The sequence below is a fragment of the Equus asinus genome, unplaced genomic scaffold, assembly GCF_041296235.1.
Source record: "Equus asinus isolate D_3611 breed Donkey unplaced genomic scaffold, EquAss-T2T_v2 contig_803, whole genome shotgun sequence".
Lineage (NCBI taxonomy): Eukaryota > Metazoa > Chordata > Mammalia > Perissodactyla > Equidae > Equus > Equus asinus.
The window spans coordinates 1,394,138-1,406,087 of record NW_027225520.1 but is presented as its reverse complement, the minus strand read 5'-3'; the positions used below and the strand labels follow the sequence as shown (position 1 = coordinate 1,406,087).

At 39.6% G+C, this 11,950-nt stretch overlaps 1 pseudogene; it reads right to left on the bottom strand.

Moving 5' to 3' along the window:
• LOC106827334 (centromere-associated protein E-like) overlaps window positions 1-11,950 on the bottom strand; it is a 79,574-nt pseudogene that overhangs the window by 61,639 nt on the left and 5,985 nt on the right.

Here is an 11,950-nt window from a genome sequence, read left to right as displayed (position 1 = left end):
AATCACAGAAGCTTTTGAACATACAGGGGTATCAGTACATTTATTTGAGTGTCACTGAAATATCATAATTTTCAACCTAATGAAAAACGTAAGCATTAATAGGTAAATGTACAATGGGACAAACTTACCCAACTTGTCCATCACTAAGTTTCTTGATCACTTGTCCCAAAATAAATAAGCTACGATTTATATTACAGCCTTCCTTGAGTCGCACACCTGCATTTATTAAATAAATAAGAAAACAAATTGGCCCCTGTACTAGATGATGAACTTATTAGTAATTTATGGGAGAAATTAGAAATTGCAGGGTCAGATGCTACAGTCTGTGCTTCAAATTAGATCTGCGCCCACCTTTCCTCCCACTGCTGACAGGCGCCCTTCCCTTCCTCCCACCCATCACGTGAAGCAGAAAGGCTCTCACCCAAGAGAAACAGCTCGAAAAAGACGACTAAGAAAAGAATAAGAATGCAGGAAAGCCCATGTCTGCACCACGTCCTAAAAGAGCTCCTCGAACTCCTCAATTCAAATCTATTTTTCCAAACCTCCAATACAGGCAACTAATGACGTGCAACCAAGTTAGTTCCTAGAGGTTCACAACCAAAAGTCCTTATTTTTAAACTGTTAATATGCTCACATGTCTTAAACGGAAGTCTACTGAAAAAGGTTTCTCTCACTTTATTCTCCTTTCAACCAGTTCCTATCGCTCTAACCAAGAACTATTATTAGTTTATTCTTCTAGAGATTTTTAGAAATACAAGTTCATACGTATTAATTTTTCCCCTTTCTTCTTTACATAAATAGTAACATACTATACACACTATTTTGCACTTTGCTTTTTTCACTTGGCAATATATCATCTATCTTATTGGTAAACATTGGTCTTTTTCACTCTTTTTTACAGCATAGAATTCCATTGTATGGATGTATCAGAATTTATTGACCTAGCACCCTGCTGAGGGACATGCAGGTGTTCAATCTGCCATGTACACAAAAAATACTGCAACAAATCCTTCTGAACAGCAGTTATTGCACAGGTGCGTTATTCAGCTATTGCTGGAATACTGCTGTTTAACAAGCCAGCTTAAAGCAACAGGCATTTATTTCTTGTTCACAGGTCTGAGGATCCACTGGTGTGGTGGGTACAGGCCACACTCAGCTGAGTGTCTCTATGTCAGGCTGCAGGAAACTAACACAGAGAGAGGCCTGACATCTTTATGGTTCTGAAACTTCCCATCTAAGTATGCGTTTTCATTTGTCTCAGTGTTTGGTTACCTCTTTCAGGTCTGTTTTAATGTTTTCCTTATTTTGGTCTTATACAATTTTTGTTGAGTTTCTTCCTAGGTATTATGCCTTTTAAGTCATTATTGCAAAGGGGGTCTTTTCGTACATTAAATATTCCAACCGGCTGTTGTGTTAGGAGGTGCTCATGTCTATAGATTAATTTTGTATCCTGCCACTTTTCTGAATTTCCTTACTGATTATGGTGTTCATGGGACTCTCAGGAGCTTTCCAACTATAAATCCTGTCAACGACAGAGTTTCATCTTTTTAACTAACGCTACAGCAGCACAAAGCAGATAATAAGCCAGATAAGGAAGCTGCTTTTTCTGTTAAAGACTTTTATCACAAAATTATCATTACTTTATTAGTCTCTAAAATGCATGGTGGCACTTTTACTCTGTTAAAGAACAGGAGGACTTTCAGACCAAAATATTTCATGAGTTTTCATTACCTTCAGCACCTGTTTGAGCAGCTCTTTCACTGCCTGCAAGATCAACCAAATTCTGCAGGAGATGAAAATAAACCTTTAGGAAGTGTAACTTGAAATAATAAAATCCAAAGTACTGGAAGAACATTTTTAACCCATGGTTTATCTGAACACCCCATCTGTTTCCTTGTTTCTCACCTCACTATTTAAGCCTTCCCTTGTCTGAGTCAAACTGAGCTCAACATCTTGTTCCTTCTTTATAATACCTCCTCCATAATGCTGCCAGAATAGGTTCACTTTCCTACACAAAGTTCGAAATCTTACCATGGTGAATACGATTCTTTATAATCCGGCACTTGTGTTGCTCTAGCCTCATTTCTGTCCATCAGTTACTCTTAACTCTGGCTGAACTACGGACTATGCCCTCCACACCATGCACAGCTACCCTTTGCCATTCCCTGTGTTTCGCTGATTCTGATGTTCTAGTCTGCCCCTACTCTTCCTTCACGACCAAAGGCAACTGCCACCTTCCCAGTGTAGCTTTGTCAACTTGATCCTTCCTTCCCTATACCGTGAATGAATTGACCTTTCAACGGTGTACCCAGAGGTCTTTATAGATATGACTGGTTATTATAGCACTTACTGTGTTGAGCTAGTTATTTGCGTCTCTGACCACACTGTAGCATCTTTAAAACCATGGGCCTCTCTTCCATTTCACAAATATTGTTGGAAAGAACTGACTGCCTGTCGTGCTGCAGGCAGCACGTTAGGTGCTAGGGATATGGCAGCGCAACAGGCAAATGAGGACCCTGCTCTCAGCTTATGTTCTGCACAGGGTGGGACTCGGGGAGGAGGAAGTTAGTGAGAGGAGAGAAAAAGACAAACAAATAAGAAACATAGCATGTTAAGCGTAATACAGACAATTTAAACAGAGTGTTAGAAGTGGGAAGAGGAAAGGACAGGACAGGCTCTTTGGGCAGGATGGCAGGGGAAGTCCCCCAATTCAGCTAAGATCTGGAAGGACGGAGAAGAGGGAGCCAGCCCTGCAAAGACCAAGGGAACCATACTCCAGATTAAAGAACAACCAGCACACCAGTCACAAAGCAGAAATGAGCTTGGTGTGTTCAAGAAATGGAAAGGGCAGTGTGGCAGAGTTGGTGAAGGAGAGATGGGACAAGATAGGGTACAGAAGCGGGTTTTTGGGATGCAATGGGAAGCCATTGGACGGCTTTGACAAGAGTGACATGCTTGACTGAACTTCCTCAAGGGTCACCTGGGCCCCTGGGGGGCAAACAGATTGGAGAGGGGCAAGACCGTAGCCAGGAGCCCAGTTAGGAGGCTGGGGCAGGAATGTGAATGGAGACAAGGCGGCCTGGACTAGGGAGGTTGCCATGGAGACAGTAAGTATGGAGGGATGTCTTCTTTACTCTTTTAATCTCAGAGCCCAGTCCTGGGCTCAGAACACTGTAAAGCCTCCGCAAATATTCTTAATGCATTAAAAGAAAGTCAAAGATTTAAATTATTTGTCTCTGTGGAGACCTCCAGTGATGAGCAGGTGATTACACACTTCTGCTTTGGAGTCCTGTCTCAGATACTTCTTTCTTTAAAACATTCAAAGAAGTCTCACCTTTCCTGTGTAGTATCTACCACAGATGGCCTAGATACATAATAAAGGGGTGAAGTGGTGGTGAAGGCAGCATGAACTTAGGTATAAAGATGGGAATAAGCATTAGTGTTCAAAGATACCAAGTGGCCCAACCTATCCTTAAGAGAGGAGCGCACATGGAGCAGAAGGACGTCAAGTTAGACTGGTTAAGAGTGGCCAGATCTTGTCCAAGGAAGTGACACGACACAAGCTTAGTGACATCAGAAATCTGCATAACAGACTGAAGAAGCAAAACCAGGTCATGGGGGCCAGGTCCAGGGGAATGATACAGTAATTCAAGAGATGAGGACTTGAGTATGACACCCATGGAATGCTAAAGGGTAGCATCAATAAAAAACGGGGATGACGGGACAAAAGAGAAGGCAGAAAAAGATGAGGTGAAACTGACTTGGGTTTCCAGCCTAGGTGACCAGGATAACACTGATAATACTGGAAAAAGGAATATTCATCATGGTAGGAAGAAATAACTTGGTTTTAGACACACTAAAATTTGAGATATCAGTGAGACACACCATTATAACAATCTTTAGGAAGATATGAATTAGAACTCAGAGCTCTAGACAAAATAAATATATGGCTGTCATCAAAAGACAAATGTGAACCAAATGTCAGAGGGCAACGGGGAAGTAAGAAAGGCCACAGAACACGCCTGAGTTTTTGTTAGAAAGGTAGGGAAAAGAAGCCACAGAAGGGAACAGAGACGGAGCAGAGCTAAGAGAACCTGGATATTATTCTCCCAGAAAGGCCAGGAGACACTCAGAGACTCCCTCCAAAGAGCCAGAAAATGACTCTGGGGAAGACTTCTTTCCAAGAAGATACTTAGAGTGAGCGGGAGGCTGGAGGGCTGGACTTGATGATATCTAAGGTCGCCAGATAATAGAACATCAAAGAACACAAGAAAAGTCACCAAATGGATCACTGAATATGTCAAGAGTATTAAAGCTACATTATTAAGAGAAAAGTTAAAAATTGCAGTGAAATATCACAGGCCAGGTTTGGAAAACAAAACAGAAGTTAGGTTTTGTGGGGTTTTTTATTGTTAAACTGAAGAAAGAATAGGCTATTATAATAGACATTATACTGTGTAGTAAAATAACTGGGGTGAACTAGAATTAGATACTTGAGTGATTTTTCAAAATCTCAAAGTGAATAAACATATTATAGATTTACTCGTTTTTTCCCTGAAGTTTTCAAATAAAATAATCTTTATTTTTTAAAGATTGGCATCTGAGCTAACATCTGTTACCAATCTTCCCCCCCACTTCTTCTTTTCCCCAAAGCCCCCCAGCACACAGTTGTATATTCTAGTTGTAGTAGGTCCTTCTGGCTGTGCTATGTGGGACACCACCTCAGCGTGGCCTGATGAGCAGTGCTGGGTCCGCACCCAGGATCCAAAGTGGCGAAACCCCAGGCCTCCAAAGCAGCATGAGAACTCAACCTCTTGGCCACGGGGCCAGCTCCCAAACAGAATAATCTTAAATCGTATCCCACATCAAGCTAAAGAATTTAGGTCCTGAAGACAGAGAATAAAGTAATAATGGTAAGGAATAGGAAGGAAGCACAAAAACAGAGAGAATTGATACAGCGCAGCAAGAAGGAAATGGGAGGTTTACTTATGTGGTAAGGAGTGTTTGCATAATGCTTATGTTCACTCATTCAACAAACAGGTATTGAATATAAACTACATACGATGTGTTGGGGCTATAAAGATGAATTAGACATTACTCTTCCCTTCAAGCGATTTACAGTCTAAAACATTGTGCTCATGGACGGGGTGGGTGGAGCAAAATGGCGGGGTGAGGTGACCTGGGACTCTCTCCCCTCCAAACTACAACAAAGGACTGAAAAAAAACTGAATTTCAGCTAATAAACCTAATGCCAGGAGATCAGAGACCTAGAGTATCAAAAAGACGGAGGACAGAGACCCTGCTGCTGGCCTCAGAGGAGCTGGAACAGGGTAGGAGAGAACTTCGCTCCCTCCCCTAGAGTCTGGGATCACTGCCGCAGGTGAGGGAAGGAGTGGGGGAGGGGCCACGTGACCGGGGGATTGCCCAGGACTCCTGCCGCCGGTATAGTGGAAACCCGCTGATGGGGGAAAGCTTCCGTGTGTGGGGACCCCATAAACCCAGGGCCTCAGGAGACCAGAAAACAGAACTGATCCAAATCCAGATCGGCGAGCCAGAAAAACAGCCCCTCCCCCTGGCAAACAATGCTGGGTGCTGCCATCTTGTCCGAAGGCGGAGAGCTCAAAACACGCGGCTCTCAACCCCCATATAGTGGCAACAGGCTGTAACTGCAACTCAATTCTACCACCATGTGAAAAAACCGCTCCTCTACCATCCAGCAATTTATAAAAGCTCCAGACCAGAAGGAAAACAATAAAAACACAGAATTAAGTCCTGAGAACTTAGAAATAGGTAAACTAAGTGAAAATGAGTTCAGAGCAGCTATAATCAAAAAACCCAATGAGATAGAGAGAAAGATAGAGAAACAAGCCAACGAGTTCTGGAGTTACTTCACAAAAGAGATTGAAATTATAAAGAAGAATCAAACAGAATAACTAGAGATGAAAAACACAATGGACCAGATGAAACAGAATACGGACTCCCTGAATGCCTGTGTAGACACCAGAGAGGAGCAAATTAGCATAATTGAAGATATACAGGCCGAATGGCTCCAGACAGAGGAAGAAAGAGAACTAAGAGTTAAAAAAAATGAGGAAAATCTCTGAGAGATAGCGGATTCAATGAGAAGAAAGAATTTATGGATAATAGGAATTCCCAAGAACGTGGAAAAGGAAAATGGAGCAGAAAGTGTTCTTAATGAAATTATAGAAGAGAACTACCCAAATCTAGGGATTGAGGGAGAAATGTGTGTAGAGGAAGCTTTCAGATCTCCTAGATTTGTCAATGTGAAAAGACCTACTGCAAGGCATATAGTAGTACAAATGGCAAAAATGAAAGACAAAGAAAGAATACTCAGGGCAGCAAGACAGAAGTAAATAACCTACAAAGGAACTCCTATCAGACTTTCAGCAGATTTCTCTGCAGAAAATTTACAAGCTAGGAGAGAATGGAGTGACATATTCAAAACTTTAAAAGATAAAAATCTTTAGCCAAGAATACTCTATCCAGCAAGAATATCCTTCAGATGTGAGGGAGAAATTAAATCTTTTCCAGACAAACAAAAGTTAAGGGAATTTGTAACCAAAAGTCCTCCACTACAAGAAATCCTCAAGAAGGCTCTCATACCTGAAAAAAGAAAAAAGGGAGAAAGGGGACACAATCCACAGAGTAGGGAGACAGATAAATAGAACCAGAATAGGATAGCAAATATTCACCTATAGCATTAGGACAAAGGTAAGGAAACTACCAAAGCAAAGTGGATCTTATCACTCTAACTACAAACTCATAACACGAGTTGGAATAAGAAATGAAAATAACGGGGCTGGCCCTATGGCCAAGTGGTTAAGTTCGCGCGCTCTGCTGCAGGCGGCCCAGTGTTTTGTTGGTTCAAATTCTGGGCGCAGACATGGCACTGCTCATCAAATCACGCTGAGGCAGCGTCCCACATGCCACAACTAGAAGGACCCACAACGAAGAATATACAACTATGTACTGGGGGGCTTTGGGGAGAAAAAGGAAAAAAATAAAATCTTAAAAAAAAAAGAAATGAAAATAATAATTTAGGAGGGGAAGAGCAAAGGGACTAAATTAGTCTAGGCCAAGTAAGTAAGAGACCACCAGAGAATAGACTATATTATACACGAGATTCAAAATACAAACTTCAGGGTAGACACTAAACTAAAAAACACAACAAAGCCACAAAACATAAATAAGGAAAAAGCTAAGAAACCCAGCATAAGAAAGTGCAGTATTAAATGGGTAGGCTAAAGCACACAGGAAGACAAACACAGGAAAACCAGATAACAAGCAACAGATTGACAGCATTAAGTCCACATGAATCAATAATCACTCTCAATGTAAATGGACTGAACTCTCCAATAAAAAGACACAGAGTGGCAAAATGAATTAAAGAACAAGATCCAACAATTTGTTGCCTCCAGGAAACACACCTCAGCCTCAAGGACAAACACAGGTTCAGAGTGAAAGGGTGGAGGACAATACTTCAAGCTAATAGCAAGCAAAAAAAAACCAGGTGTTGCAATTCCTATATCAGACAAAGCAGATTTCAAAATAAGACAGGTAAAGAGAGACACAGAGGGACAATATATAATGATCAAAGGGACACTTCATGAAGAAGAAATAACACTTATAAATATCTATGCACCCAACACAGGAGCACCAAGATTCATAAAGCAACTATTAACAGACCTAAAGGAAGATGTTAAAAACAACACAATAATAGTAGGGGACCTCAACACCCCACTCACATCAATGGACAGATCATCCAGACAGAAAATCAACAAGGAAATAGTGGAGCTAAATGAAAAAACAATTGGGCTTAATAGACATATATAGATCACTTCATCCTAAAACAGCAGAATACACATTCTTCTCAAGTGCAAATGGAATATTCTCAAGGATAGACCATATGTTGCCAAACAAGGCAAGCCTCTACAAATTTAAAAAAAATTGAAATAATAACAAGCATCTTCTCCGATCATAATGCTATAAGGCTAGAAATTAATTAGAAGAAAAAAGCTGAGAAAGGCACAAAGATGTGGAGCCTAAACAATACACTACTGAACAAGCAATGGATCGTTGAAGAAATTAAAGAAGAAAAAATACCTAGAAACAAATGAAAATGATAACATGCCATACAAACTCATATGGGATACAGCAAAAGCTGTGTTAAGAGGAAAATTCACTGCAATACAGGCACATCTTAACAAACAAGAAAAATCCCAAATAAGCAATCTTAAACTACACCTAACTGAACTAGAGAAAGAAGAACAAACAAAGCCCAAAGTCAGCAGAAGGAGAGAAATAATAAAAATCAGAGCAGAAATAAATACTATTGAAACAAAAAAGGCAGTAGAAAGGATCAACGAAACAAAGAGTTGGTTCTTTGAGAAGATAAATAAAATTGACAAACCCCTAGCCAGACTTACAAATAAAAAACGGGAGAAAGCTCAAATAAACAAAAGCAGAAATGAAAGAGGAGAAATAACAACAGACTCTGCAGAAATACAATGGATTATAAGAGAATACTATGAAAAACTCTATGCTAACAGAATGGATAACCTAGAGGAAATGGATAAATTCTTAGACTCCTACAATCTCCCAAAGCTCACTCAAGAAGAAGCAGACAATTTGAACAGACCAATCACAAGGCAAGAGATTGAAACAGCAATCAAAAACATCCCAAAGAATAAAACCCCAGGACCAGATGGCTTTCCTGGGGAATTCTACCAAACTTTCAGAGAGGATTTAATACCTATCCTTTTCAAGCTATTCCAAAAAATTAGGGAGGATGGAACACTTCCTAACACATTCTATGAGGCCAATATCACGCTGATACCAAAGCCTGACAAGGACACCACGAAAAAAGAGAACTGCAGGCCAATATCACTGATGAACATAGATGCAAAAATTCTAAACAAAATTTTGGCAACCCGAATTCAGCAATTCATCAAAAGGATCATACATCATGATCAGGTGGGATTCATACCAGGGACACAGGGATGGTTCAACATCCGCAAATCAATCAACGTGATACACCACATCAACAAACTGAGGAATAAAAACCACATGATCATCTCAATAGATGCAGAGAAGGCATTTGACAAGATCCAACAGCCATTTATGATAAAAACTCTGAACAAAATGGGCATAGAAGGGAACTATCTCAACATAATAAAGGCCATATATGACAAACCCACAGCCAACATCATACTCAATGGGCAAAAACTGAGCACCATCCCCATGAAAACAGGACGAGACATGTATCATCACTTATTTAACACAGTACTGTACACACTTATTTAACACAGTACTGGAAGTCCTGGCCAGAGCAATCAGGCAAGACAAAGGAATAAAAGGAATCCAAATAGGGAGGGAAGAAGTGAAACTCTCGCTGTTTGCAGATGACATGATCTTATATATAGAAAACCCCAAAGAATCCATTGGAAAACTCTTAGAAGTAATCAACAACTACAGCAAAGTTGCAGGGTATAAAACCAATTTGCATAAATCAGTAGCATTTCCATATTCTAACAACGAACTAACAGAAAAAGAACTCAAGAACACAATACCATTCACAAAAGCAACAAAAAGAATAAAATACCTTAGGGTAAATTTAACTAAGGAAGTGAAGGACCTATATAATGAAAATTACAAGGCCTTTTTGAGAGAATTGGATGACGACATAAGGAGATGGAAAGACATTCCATGTACATGGATTGGAAGAATAAACATCGTTAGAATGTCCGTTCTACCTAAAGCAATCTACAGATTCAACACCATCCCAATCAGAATCCCAATGACATTCTTTACAGAATTAGAACAAAGAATCCTAAAATTTATATGGGGCAACAAAAGACCCCAAATTGCTCAAGCAATCCTGAGAAAAAAGAACAAAACGGGAGGCATTACAATCCCTGACTTCAAAACTTACCACAAAGCTACAGTAATCAAAACAGCATGGTACTGGTACAAAAACAGGTGCACAGATCAATGGAACAGAATTGAAAGCCCAGAAATAAAACCATACACCTATGGACAGCTTATCTTCGACAAAGGAGCAGAGTGCATACAATGGAGAAAAGAAAGTCTTTTCAACAAATGGTGCTGGGAAAACTGGAAAGCCATATGTAAAAGAATGAAAATTGACCATTCTTTTTCACCATTCACCAAAATAAACTCAAAATGGATCAAAGACCTAAAGGTGACACCTGAAACCAGAAGGCTTCTGGAAGAAAACGTAGGCAGTACGCTCTTTGACATCAGTATTAAAAGGATCTTTTCGGACACCATGTCTACTCAGAGAAGGGAAACAATAGAAAGAATAAACAAATGGGACTTCATTAGACTAAAGAGCTTCTTCAAGGCAAATGAAAACAGGATTGAAACAAAAAAACAACCCACTAACTGGGAAAAAATATTTGCAAGTCATATACCTGACAAAGGCTTAATATCCATAATATATAAAGAACTCTCACAACTCAACAACAAAAAATCAAACAACCCGATCAAAAAATGGGCTGGAGACATGAACAGACATTTCTCCAAAGAAGATATACGGATGGCCAATAGGCACATGAAAAGATGCTCATCATCACTGATCATCAGGGAAATGCAAATCAAAACTACACTAAGATATCACCTTACACCCATTAGAATGACAAAAATATCTAAATCTAATATTAACAAATGTTGGAGAGGTTGTGGAGAGAATGGAACCCTCATACACTGCTGGTGGGAATGCAAACTAGTGCAGCCACTATGGAAAACAGTATGGAGATTCCTCAAAAAATTAAAAATAGAACTACCATACGATCCAGCCATTCCACTACTGGATATCTATCCAAAGAGCTTGAAGTCAGCAATTCCAAAAGTCCTATGCACCCCAATGTTCACTGCAGCATTATTTACAATAGCCAAGATATGGAAGCAACCTAAGTGCCCATCAACAGATGAATGGATAAAGAAGATGCGGTATATATATATACAATGGAATACTACTCAGATGCAAAACAGAACAAAATCATCCCATTTGCAACAACATGGATGGACCTTGAGGGAATTATGTTAAGTGAAATAAGCCAGTTAGAGAAGGATAATCTCTGATTCACTCCACTCACATGAGGAATTTAAAAATGTAGACAAAGAGACCAGATTAGTGGCCACCAGGGGAAAGGTGGGGTGGGGGGTGGGCACAAAGGCTGAAGTGGTGCACCTACAACACGAATGACAAACAGTAATGTACAACTGAAATTTCACAAGATTGTAACCTATCATTAACTCAATAAAAAATAAATAAATAAATAAATAAATTCAACCCACCATTTGGGAGAAAAATTGCAATTAAGGGGGAACAAAAAGTCCCAGTATCTACGGACTGTTAAAATTAAATGATAAGAAAGACCACAATGGTTTCTCCTGTTGCAATAAATTCTTCAGATCTGTAGAATGCCGCAAACCCCCTCAATTCATTTTAATTTGCTTTCACTGACACGCATGTCCAACAGAACAGTAAGAAAAAAGAAAAAGAAAGAAAGAAACTACCTTGGGGGAAAAATAAAGTTTATTGGAAGAAACACTCCATTTGAAAACAAAAAGAAACTCTGGGTGAATCAGCATATGATCCAACACAACTTGGAGGATGCATGGGAAGGCCTGTGCTGTAAACCAAAGAGAGTGCCATCTACAGAATGCATACTTTGAATACATCGTCAACAGTGGCAACATTTCCATCGGTTAAATAAATGTAATTTTTTTTCATTAAAAAAAATAAAAACCATAAAACATTGTGCTCATAATATAAAACGTATTTTTTTATTGTACTTAAGAACGAACTTGAATATGTGATTTATTTTTTAACCATCCCATCTAGGTTTCTGTTGATCTCACAAGTCTCAATTCTACTGGCTGAGACTAAGTTAAAAAAAAATCA